The 12,655-nt window shown below is 41.5% G+C and overlaps 1 protein-coding gene across 1 annotated transcript in view; it reads left to right on the top strand.

The window, feature by feature from the left end:
* Nucleotides 1–453: 453 nt before the first annotated feature.
* The window catches only part of IMMP1L (inner mitochondrial membrane peptidase subunit 1), a 93,237-nt gene continuing 81,035 nt past the window's right edge, over nt 454–12,655 (top strand). Inside the window, exon 1 of the mRNA XM_038764822.1 lies at nt 454–510. The gene's annotated coding sequence lies outside the window, so the exon portion shown is untranslated. The remainder of the gene's footprint in view (nt 511–12,655) is intronic.

Genomic DNA, 12,655 nt, shown 5'->3' with positions numbered 1-12,655 from the left:
GACTCTTATTTGAAAAAAGGAGCAGGTCTAGGGCTAATGAACATGAAGCTGTGTTGTTTTTAATTTTTTTTAAATGACGCTTTCTTATGATTCTTCCCACTGATGGGCTGATTTCCCCTTTGGTGAATGAAATCTATTAATAGTTGAGGTTCTCCAGAGTATGAAAATGCTGAGGAACTTACCCAATTTTTTGTACTGAATTTATTTTTATATTACTGACTTCATTGCCTTGAAGATGGACATTAATTCTTCGAGAGGAAGTTGAGGTTATCCAGAGTATGAAAATGTTGAAGAACTCACCCAATTTTTTGTACTTAATTTATTTCTATATTGCTGACTTCATTGCCTTGAAGATGGACATTAATTCTTCGAGAGGAAGTTGAGGTTCTCCAGAGTGTGAAAATGTTGAGGAACTCACCCAATTTTTTGTACTTAATTTATTTTTATATTGCTGACTTCATTGCCTTGAAGATGGACGTTAATTCTTCGAGAAGAAGTTGCTTAGACGTGGTAAGTTTTGGATAAATTAATTGAGGGAAGATCCCAAAGTATAGTTACTACAGGGAAAATAAGACATATAATGGTACATTCCTAAACATCCTTTACCTTGCAGGCTCGTTGTGGGCAGGGAGTGTGTCTGTCAATCCTTTGGTACTCTTCCAAGCACATAGTACAGCGCTCTACACATAGTAGAGCCCCTTCCTTCCTCTCCCCCTCGTCCCCCTCTCCATCCCCCCATCTTACCTCCTCCCCTTCCCCACAGCACCTGTATATATGTTTGTACATATTTATTTTACTTGTACCTATCTATTTTATTTTGTTAGTATGTTTGGTTTTGTTCTCTGTCTCCCCCTTCTAGACTGTGAGCCCACTGTTGGGTAGGGACCGTCTCTATATGTTGGCAGCTTGTACTTCCCAAGCGCTTAGTACAGTGTTCTGCACACAGTAAGCGCTCAATAAATACGATTGATTGGTTGATTGATAGTAAGCACTCGAATTCCAGTGATTGGGTGGAAAGGAAGGCAATGATTCTGTTCCCCCAAGCACTGTTTTGCCATTGTCAGAGGCAAGTGATTGTGCCGAAGGATAATTCATTTGACCCACTAATACCTTTCTGGCATAATCTTTCTTCTTCGGAGACTATTGTGGTATGGGGAGGGTGTGTGCCTATTAATCACTAGTGTTTATTAAGCATCTACTTGGCTGCAGAGCTCTGGACAATGTTATATAACATATTAACGTCCATCTCCCTTTATAGACTGTAAACTCGTTACGGCAGTGAACGTGTCTGCTAATTCTGTTGCGTTGTACCCTCCCAAGTGCTTATTACAGTGCTGTGCACGTAGTGCTCAATAAGTGCCATTGATATAATTGAATAAGCCCTACCCTCAAAGAGTTTACCATCCAAGGGAGGTGACTGACAGAACTAAGCCATTCACAAATAGTTAAAACCTACCGGTCTCACCTCCACAGCATCACCCTTTCCTCTCCATCCAAACCGCTTCCTTGCTGGTTCAGTCTCTCATCCTAGCCCAACTGGATGACTGCATCAGTCTCCTCTCTGATCTCCCATCCTCCTGTCTCTCCCCACTTCAATCTATACTTCGCTCTGCTGCCCGAATTATCTTTGTACAGAAGCGCTCTGGGCATGTCACTTCCCTCAGAAATCTCCAGTGGTTGCCTGTCAACCTACGAATCAAACAAAAACTCCTCACCCTGGGCTTCAAGGCTGTCCATCCCCTCGCCCCCTCCTACCTCACCTCCCTTCTCTCCTTCTCCATCGCAGCCCGCACCCTCCGCTCCTCCGCCGCTAATCTCCTCACCGTACCTCGTTCTCGCCTGTCCCGCCATCGACCCCCGACCCACGTCATCCCCCTGGCCCGGAATGCCCTCCCTCTGCCCATCCACCAAACTAGCTCTCCTCCTCCCTTCAAAGCCCTACTGAGAGCTCACCTCCTCCAGGAGGCCTTCCCACACTGAACCCCCTTTTTTCTCTCCTCCTCCCCTCCCCATCGCCCCCCACCCTACCTCCTTCCCCTCCCCACAGCACTTGTATGTATTTGGACAGATTTATTACTCTATTTATTTTACTTGAACATATTTACTACTGTATTTTTATTAATGATGTGCGTATAGCTATAATTCTATTTCTTCTGACGGTTTTGATACCTGTCTACATGTTGTGTTGTCTGTCTCCCCCTTCTAGACTGGGAGCCCATTGTTGGGTGGGGACCGTCTATATGTTGCCGACTTGTCCTTCCCAAGCACTTAGTACAGTGCTCTGCACACAGTAAGCACTCAATAAATACAGTTGAATGAATGAATGAACCACTCTAGCTGACTCTAGAAGTATGGGAGGATACATAGGTGTAAAAAATTATTGTAAAATGAGAATACCTTAAATGTTAAAGATAGAGAAGCAGCGTGGCTCAGTGGAAAAGAGCCCGAGCTTTGGAGTCAGAGGTCATGGGTTCAAATCCCGGCTCTGCCAGTTGTCAGCTATGTGACTTTGGGCAAGTCACTTAACTTCTCTGGGCCTCAGTTACCTCATCTGTAAAATGGGGATTAAGGCCATGAGCCCCCCCACCGTGGGACAACCTGATCACCTTGTAACCTCCCCAGCGCTTAGAACAGTGCTTTGCACATAGTAAGTGCTTAATAAATGCCATTATTATTATTATTATTAAAGATAGGTGAGTGAATAAAGGGCTAATGGCCAGAGCACTGGATGGAGGAGCTTAATTGAAAAATGCTTCCTGGAGGAGGTGGGTTTTCAGGAGGGCGTTGAAGAAAGGGAGAACCAGGGCCATCTGATGTGAAGGAGGAGGGAAGGAATTGCCGCAGCAGGAAGGGCTTGAATAAAGGATTGGAAACAGAGATGAGAAGAAAGCACAGTGAAAAGGTTAACATGGTGGGGACATGTTAGCGCTTAGTACAGTGCTCTGCACATAGTAAGCAGCGTGATAGAGCTCGGTCCTGGGAGTCAGAAGGATCTGGGTTCTAATCCCGGCCCCGCCACATGCCTACTGTGTGATTCTTGAGCAAGGCACTTCCCTGCGCCTCTAGTTACCTCTGTAAAACGGGGGTTAAGATTTTGAGTCCCATGTGGAATAGGGACTGTTTCCAACCCTATTTGCTTGTATCCACTCCAGTGCTTAGAACAGTGCCCGACATGTAGTAAGCGCTGAAGAAATGCCACAATTATTATTGATTATTTGTACATACCATTGATGATGATGCGAGAGTAGAGATTGGAGACAGGAAGATAATTAAGGAGAATGCTATAATGCTCCAGTTCGGCCAAGAAGAGCACTTGGGTCAGAAAGGTAGCCGGGATACAGAGGAAGAGGTGGATTGAGGAAGTTTTTTGGAGGAATAACCGGCAGAATATAGATGTGAGAGTTGAAAGATTGTGAGGTGTCAAAGATTATATCTGGGACGGGAAAGGTGGTGGGTATGATAAAAGTGAGTCCCTGATCCACAAGTGGCTCCCAGAAAAAGGGGAAGGAAAAGCAGGTATCTAAGCCCCGTTTTACAGATGTAGCAACTGAGGCACAGAGAAGTTAAACTGTCCAAGGTTACACAGCAGACAAGTCTGAATATTAATAACCGTGCTACTTGTTAAGTGCTTGTGTTGCGGTACTATGTGCCAAGCACTGTGTTAAGTGCTGGGGTAGATACAAGATAGTTGGGAGGGACTGGGGAGGAGCAGGGGAGACTTTAGGAAGATGATGCCTGATAGCTTTGATCGTTTCAGTAAAGTAGGTGGCTGACAGACAATCACTCTCCCCACCTTCAAAGCCTTTTTTAAAAGTACGTCTCCTCTAAGAGGACTTCCGTGATTAAGCCCTCATTTCCTCTTCTCTCTCCCTTCAGCATTGCCTTTGCAGTTGGTTTTACACCCTTTATTTACCCCTTCCTCAGCCCCACATCACTTATGTACATAGCCGTAATTTATTCATTTATATTAATGTCTATCTGCCCCACTTGGCTGTAAACCTGTGGCGGGCGTGGAATGTGTCTGTTATATTGTACTCTCCTAAGTGTTTAGTACAGTGCTCTGCACACAGTAAGTTCTCAATAATCAATCGATCGTATTTATTGAGCACTTATTATGTGCAAATCCCTGTACTATATGATTATATGATTCATTGATAACAGGTCCAGGGCCAATTCCCCAAGTACCTTTCTTCCTCCAGCATGCCATTTTTAGAAGGACAACAGCACTGAAGCGCTCCAAGGAAAAAACTGAAGGCAAAGGGAAAGCTGTCTGGAGCAAAGGGTGCCATTTCTTCCCAATTACCAGGGTTTCAGACCACAATTTGAGAAACAGATACCTAAAGAAGTAATGCTGGGACCAAATAGTAGAAACCTAGGGACAAGACAGCACACATTTAAACAAATAGTGAAATGTAACTACAAAATATATGGTAATAAATCTAGTGGATTTAGTGGTAGGGAATCCCTGTGCTCCTATCCAAAAAATAAAACTGCCTTATTCTCAAAACCATTGTTTCAGCAAATACTGAAAATAGCATAAAGGGCTTCTGAAATTTAAGGTATCCGCTAATGACCTAAGAAAAGACCGTCAGCAAGTGTGACACCATTATTTTGTAGAATGTAAGTAAATTCAGATGTGAACAAGTGTTCATGGGGTTATAGTGTGGTCAGGTGAAGTATACCTCTAATTGAATTGGTTCATGCGTTAAGAAGCCAAATAAGATTTATAGAAGGGGCTACAAGCTTAAGAGGCCATTTCTAGCATTTGTGGTAACTCACGTAAATATGAGAAACATATTTATATGCTCTAAATAATATTTGCCATATATAATAGCTGCCTAGGACTTTCAGCTTGCCCTGTGTTTACGAAATAATTCTCCCCCATACTTGCAAACACAAGAAGTGTCGTGTCTTGATTTTTACGTGTTTTACATAATCCCTTTTATGTTTTCTCTGAATTTGGATCTGTGACCTTTGGGTATTTGGTATTCACCCCACCCTCAACCCCACAGCACTCATGTACATATCTGTAATCTGTATGTTATAAATCATTTATATTAATATCTGTGTCCCCCTCCAGACTGTAAGCGCATTGTGGGAGGGGAACCTGTCTACCAGCTCAGTTGAAATGTACTTTCCCAAGTGAGTAGTAAAGTCATTTATTTATATAATCTTAATGTTTGTTGTGAAATGTACTGACGTAACAGTTGCCACAAAAATACAAATCGTCAATTCTATGGTGTTTCCATTGACAATGTATGGATCCGAAAGCTGGACAGTGAAAAAACAGGATAGAAGGAGCATTGATTCTTTTGAAATGTAGTGTTGGAGAAGGCTTTTGCGAATACCGTGGACTGCCTGAAAAACAAATAAATGGATTTTGGAGCAAATTAAGCCAAAGTGGTCTTTGGAAGGCCAAATGACTCGACTTAGATAAGCATATTTTGGACACATAATCAGGAGGACTAGTTCTCTGGAGAAGACACTAATGCTAGGAAAAATCCAGGGAAAACGTGGAGGAGTCAGATGGGCAGCTAGAGGAATAAAAACCATAACAACGATAATGGAAGTACCGTTAGAAAGCTTATGGATTAGGGCAGAAGACAGGACGTTCCAGGGAAAATATATCCATAGAGTCGCTAGGAATCGGAAACGACTCAATGGCACTTGATAATAATAATGTCTGTTTCCCCCTCTAGACTCTAAGCTCGTTGCGGGCAGAGAATGTGTCTGTTGTACTCTCCCAAGCACTTTTGGTACAGTGCTCTGCACACAGTAAGAGCTCAATAAATACGACTGACTGGCTGACTGCTCTGCACCCAGACCTCAATAAGTACTTTTGATAGATTCATTTCTGCCATCATCTTTGCTCCCATGTGCAGTCCCTGAAACTTTGAGTTTTTGATACCGTCAACAAATTAAAAAAAAAATAATAGCATTTAATACATTTAAAATGTAGTTTAGTGACATCTGACAAAGAGGACAGAAGGACTGTTCATATGTTGCCAGTTTGTACTTCCCAAGCGCTTAGTACAGTGCTCTGCACATAGTAAGCGCTCAATAAATACGATTGATGATGATGATGATGACTCCAAGCATCTTTTGCTGTTGCCCTTAAAGAAGTAGAAGACAAGTTCTATTTTTGATATCATTTTGGTTAAGATTTAGGTATCTAAGCCAAACACTGGTGGAAAGTGATAATGAACAGTTTACAATTTCATACATTTTGTTATTTCACTTCATTTATTGGAATTTATAACAACGGATTTAGTCCACTATTATAAAAATGGAAGACTTAACATATTGCTGATAAATACTATTGACATTTTTGTTTCCGTGGTAAAAGAACGTAATGCAGCAACCTTGCTTATTAAAGATCTGTCATAGCCTGAATATATTCATAAGGCATTCTCGCAGTTGTCTGAACTTCAAATGGAAAAATTCTCACACTGCTCAGGAGGAGAAACAAGTCTCAACGATAATTGTGACTGTTGATTTCACTATACGGGCAATTTAAATTAGAAGCTCACCAGGATCACCATCTGTGCCCTGGGCCATCAAATAGACGTACAGTGAGAATTGAATTGGTCCCCTTCTGGATCAGATATTGACTTGAAATCAGGAAACGTAAGAATAGATCAAAATCAGGAAAAACAAAACGTGTTTTATCAGACATCTTTTGGTATATTCGGCTCTTCTCATTCATACTTTGCTCTGGGATATGCACTGAGAAGAGAATTAGAGATCTCCTCACCATCCTTCCTCTCTATAATCTTACCGGAATCAGCTATGTGTAAAAGCTTTTGCTTTATCATTTCTGGGTAGGTGATGATATTCGACGGTGCTGATGAAAGTTTTATAGTCATCAAATTAGATTTGCCGTTTAGTCACCTGCCTAGGTAAGGCTCATAGTCTTGTAATTCAGTTTCCTGCGGTGTACATACTGTGAGCTGAAGCAAGGTAGCTTGCTTCTTGAGATGTTCTAAATATCTAACAGCATGGGTCAGGGATTATGACCGTAAAGAAGACGGCTTCATTTTCCTGACCCTTTGCACTAGCCAGAACAGGATGAGTCTGCAAGTGTAATGTCTTCATTTAGCCAATAACAAGTAGAAGGAATGTTTAATTTAATGTTCAATTTAAGTCTGTGAAAGATTGGGAAAGTGCAGAATCTAGTGCAGGTATATATGCATATGCACATGTATGTTCACAGAGCAAGAGATATAGATCTTAAAATTGAAGAATTCACATTAACACAGATATTTTATCCAAACATTGCCATGCTTTTCAATAGTCATTATACCCAGGTTAACTAAACGAAAAAAGGAATTCATTCAGACTTGAACTACTAAAAACCATTTGCTGGGTTCCAGTACCTACTGCTCAAGTTGAATATTTCAGTAAAATAAATGAGGTTGTCTCCAAGTCATTTTGATCATTTATGCCTTCTTCTCATTTGTCACCATAATTACTTAGCTGAAAATGATTTTTTTAAAAATATGACTGTGTTTTTAAAACTCATGTTTACAAATACAAATATTTGATGTTTTAAAAATAGTTTGAGCTAATTCTAAAATCAAATAAAAATGGAAAAGTAATACATACGTGCATCAGATTTCAATTGAAGTAGTCTAAATTAGCTCTTACGAAAATTAATGAATTATTTCCATAGTCAGTGTCACTGCTGATCATCTGCCTCAGCAAGCGCTGGAACACGGACAACATATTAGCGCTCATCAGTCCTCTCATTGTAAAGTACTTTTTGTCTGTCTTATCTGAACTGGTTTGAGATCAGCTGACTGCCAAAACCTTGGCTTTGGGATTTGGAGGCAACTAATTTCCCACTAATAGTTGTTTGCTTGTGAAAAGAACTCAGAAATTTTTTTTTTCAGTTTCTGCTCCACCTTGCTTGTTAAATTATGTTTGCTACAAGACCTGTGGTGCCCAAACAGCTGTCTATAATTCTCACATCATTAAAACCTCAATACATCTTAATTAACTATAATGATAACAAGAAGAATTGGTGAGAGGATTGTTTTGATTAGCCCAAATCAGTCGTAGACCCCAAGCCAGCAAGACTTTGTAGATAACTACTGTGTCACGATAACTTGACTCAGGATTAAGACTCCCTGTATTCAGTCATTCATTCAGTTGTATTTATTGAGCGCTTACAGTGTGCAGAGCACTGGACTAAGCGCTTGGGAGGTACAACTTAGCAGCTTATAGAGACGGTCCCTATTGTACATATTTATTACTCTATTTTACTTGTACGTATTTATTCTATTTATTTTATTTTGTTAATATGTTTTGTTTTGTTGTCTGTCTCCCCCTTCTAGACTGTGAGCCCGCTATTGGGTAGGGACCGTCTCTATATGTTGCCAACGTGTACTTCCCAAGCGCTTAGTCCAGTGCTCTGCACACAGTAAGCGCTCAATAAATGCAATTGAATGAATGAATGAATGAATTCAGTCGGATTTGTTGAACGCTTACTGTGGGCAGAGCGCTTTACTAAGCACTTAGATTCCCCCCCATCTTACCTCCTTCCCTTCCCCACAGCACCTGTATATATGTATATATGTTTGTACATATTTATTACTCTATTTATTTATTTATTTTGTACGTATCTATTCTATTTATTTTATTTTGTTAGTATGTTTGGTTTTATTCTCTGTCTCCCCCTTTTAGACTGTGAGCCCACTGTTGGATAGGGACTGTCTCTATATGTTGCCAATTTGTACTTCCCAAGTGCTTAGTACAGTGCTCTGCACATAGTAAGCGCTCAATAAATACGATTGATGATGATGATGATAGAGGGTACAGTGGCAGTGAAAGTGTTTCTCGGCCAACTTTCGGAGTTTACTGAAACTTCCCTCTAATACAGGAACTGCATGTGAGTGCACACACACACACAATCTAGAAATCATCCATATCTAGGCCAGTGTGCGTGCGGTTGTTGGCTCTGACGTGAGTCCCAGGTGTTGATGGGCTCAGAAAGTTTGTCTGTAGCACGAGGGCAAAGCGGGAGGCGGGAGGAGAAGGGAAAAATCCAGCCAAGGGTAAGAAGATCTGGGGGAGCCTGGATGTATCAGCTTGACAATTAAGGGAGAGAGGAGCTGTGGAGTCTCGCTGTGGAAAGAGCACTTTGTACATATTTTTTTTTTTACTCTATTTATTTATTTATTTATTTTATTTGTACATATCTATTCTATTTATTTTATTTTGTTAGTATGTTTGGTTTTGTTCTCTGTCTCCCCCTTTTAGACTGTGAGCCCACTGTTGGGTAGGGACTGTCTCTAGATGTTGCCAATTTGTACTTCCCAAGCGCTTAGTACAGTGCTCTGCACACAGTAAGCGCTCAATAAATACGATTGATGATGATGATGAGGAAGTAGAAAGACCAGGTCAAGAACCGCTATCCTTTTTCCCTAGCCTAAACGTTTCCCCGAGACCAACCGTCTCCCCTAGCCTAACCTCTATTGGGTAGGGACTGTCTCTGTATTTTGCCGATTCGTACTTCCCGAGCGCTTAGTGAACAGCGCTCGATAAATACGGTTGAATGAAGGAAGGAAGGAACTCGTATCAGGGGAGGGACGTTGAAAGGAACAAAAGCGGGTGGAAGTAGGCGCCGGGTCGAGGACCATTGGATGCCTATTGGGAATTTCCTCTAGTATCCAGTAAGCGTGTATTTTGGTACCTAGATTTTTTGGGTTTTTTTCCGATGACTTTAGGGTGTATAGGCAGGGAACTAACGTAGACTATGTCTGAGAGCCTCCAAATGAGGTTGCGTTGTCACAATGCCAGCTTGGTTGGGTCCAGATGGTCCCCAGTAACCTCTGGTTTTGGGTGGGGGGTTGAGGGGGGGACCGCAGCATGGTGGGCGGAGTGTTTTCCAAGCTACAGCCGGTACTGGGCCAGGCCCAGCAGGATCCGGGCTAGTCTTCAGATTTCGGGTCTGTGCGGGGCTTTGGGAGAGACATCTGACACCTTTTCTTTTATTAAAGCCTTTTTCATTAGCGCTAAATTGCTTCACCCTAATCAGCTTTATTCTTAAAGGAAACAGTAACTGGTTTGTAATCTTCAAATTTCATTTCTAGAACGCTTACCAAAAATTCCATAGCTCAGGGAAGACAGTTTTTCTACTCTGAACGGAATGATGGTTGTGAATTGGGATTATCCTCAGATTTTGGATGTTACTATTCATTCTTTGATTTTAGAATCGCCGCAGACGCTCCAGGCTTCTAGGTGCATGAAAATGCTCGGCACAAAAACGGTTACTGACAGAAAATATTTTTAGATTAAAAAGTGCAATCGAACACTTACCGGGTTGATCAATCTTCCGGACATTTTGCATTATAAAGTGGCAATCTTCTCATGTCCTGATAGATGTTTGCACGTCTCAAATAGGTACAACTTGGGGTGAGCGTCTGGCCCATAAGGATTTATAATTGATCAGATCTGAAATATTTATTTTGGATCAGTCTGTCCTCATTAGGGAAGGAGGCATTTGATATCGTTTTCTGCTTTGGGTGTGACTGAGTTATTAAAATGGAATGTCATAGGGAGAGAAGGGGAAAAAGTTGTGGACACTTAAAGGGAAGAGAATTAGAGAAAAACCGAAGGGGTGGGGAAAGAAATCCGTTAATGGAGAGGAGGGAAAGACTGGCAGAAATAAGAGGGTCTGAATAAAGAAAATATACCCAGTCAAAGTGGTAGTTTGGAGAAGAAGACAAAGACTCAGAAGGGAGAGCGAAAAAGAAGCAAAATAAAGAATGAATAGCTTAATTTTAAAGGAAAGAAGATTATATTTCAGGGTTTCTTTTACCTGTCAATCAAATTGAAGATAATTATCTGAGAGTCACCAGAGTCTTAATTTCACACACTTAAACCAGGTTTCTCTGGCCATTCTGTAATGCAAGTGGAGTGGACCATCTTACACATTTGTGGCCCACTAGGATTAGAATGCTGAATATGTTAAGATACGTAAGAGTCCGTGAAGTTAGTTCTCTAATGAAAAAAGCCCAAAATAAAGTCAAACTGCTGAATAGAATTTCACAATCTGTTTTTGAGGATTTGGCTCCCCTTGAATACAGATGTCAAATCGTAGTTTACCTAGGAGGTTTGGGGAAGGAGTTAGATGCCTGACTGTGGAAGGCAGTGGGTTTGGGAGTTCGATAAAGATGGGGAAATAATGTTGCTGGGAGGAGGGGCAGGCGAGTATGAATTTCAGATAATAATAATAATGATGGTATTTGTTAAGTGCTTACTGTGTGCAAAACACTGTTCTAAGTGCTGGGGGGATACAAGGTGATCAGGTTGTCCCACGTGGGGCTCACAGTCTTAATCCCCATTTTACAGATGAGGTAACTGAGGCCCAGAGATGACTTGCCCAAAGTCACACAGCTGACAATTGGCAGAGCCGGGATTCGAACCCACGGCCTCTGACTCCAAAGCCCGGGCTCTTTCCACTGAGCCACGCTGCTTCTCTGGTTGAGGTCATCCTGATAGCTGGATTTCTACTAGCAGCACCCTGCAGCTTGCGTACAGGATCGAAGGGAGCAGATCGTAGCGGTGATCCAGGGTTAGCGGTAGGAGGTCGGTGAAAGGAGAGGGGAATGAGTATGAACTGAGTTCAGTAGAGAGGATGGTGTTGAGGGCATCGGTTTGCTTTTGTCAAGGGAAGGAAGTTTGGGTAGGGAGACTAAATGGGGCCCAACTTGAGAAAATTGGTGTGGGTCAGAAGATCAGAGATCTCTAGGGGGGCACAGGGCAGATTTGAGAGGAAAGGACATACAGGAGAGAAGACAGGTTGATGATGTGGTTGGATAGAGGGATTTCAGAGTTGAGGAGGGTAGGGATTTTACAGTTAGTAGAGATGGTGGGGCGGAGCAGGAGGTCAGCGGCTATGAGGAGTGAGAGGAACTGGGCGGCGGAAGCGTTATCGGGAACACTCATGTGGCTATTAAAGCAACCAAGGATCAATGTAAGGATGGAGAAAGAAGGAATGTAAGGGATGTAACAATAAACGGACACATTCCCCGTCTGGTTTCTCCCCCCATTCCTCCCTATATGCTCCAGTCTACCCCAAGCAGCTGCTTGGGTATCCTGCTACCCATCTATTCTCCTCATTGTTCTGGGTGGATTGACTGCATTCCAAGATCTTCTTGTTTAACTTCTGTTCTAGCCATTGTTATTAATTTTTACATTCCAAGATCATCTTGTTTATCTTCTGTTCTAGCCATTGTTATTAATTTTTACATTCCAAGATCATCTTGTTTATCTTCTGTTCTAGCCATTGTTATTAATTATTACATTCCAAGATCTTCTTGTTTATCTTCTGTTCTAGCCATTGTTATTAATTATTACATTCCAAGATCTTCTTGTTTATCTTCTGTTCTAGCCATTGTTATTAATTATTACATTCCAAGATCTTCTTGTTGATCTTCTGTTCTAGCCATTGTTATTATTACATTCCAAGATCTTCTTGTTTATCTTCTGTTCTAGCCATTGTTACTAATTATTACATTCCAAGATCTTCTTGTTTATCTTCTGTTCTAGCCATTGTTATTAATTATTACATTCCAAGATCTTCTTGTTGATCTTCTGTTTTAGCCATTGTTATTATTACATTCCAAGATCTTCTTGTTGATCTTCTGTT

This window comes from Tachyglossus aculeatus, chromosome 22, assembly GCF_015852505.1.
Source record: "Tachyglossus aculeatus isolate mTacAcu1 chromosome 22, mTacAcu1.pri, whole genome shotgun sequence".
Classification (NCBI taxonomy): domain Eukaryota; kingdom Metazoa; phylum Chordata; class Mammalia; order Monotremata; family Tachyglossidae; genus Tachyglossus; species Tachyglossus aculeatus.
Note: the sequence above shows the minus strand (reverse complement) of the source record. Positions and strands in the feature narration are given on the sequence as shown.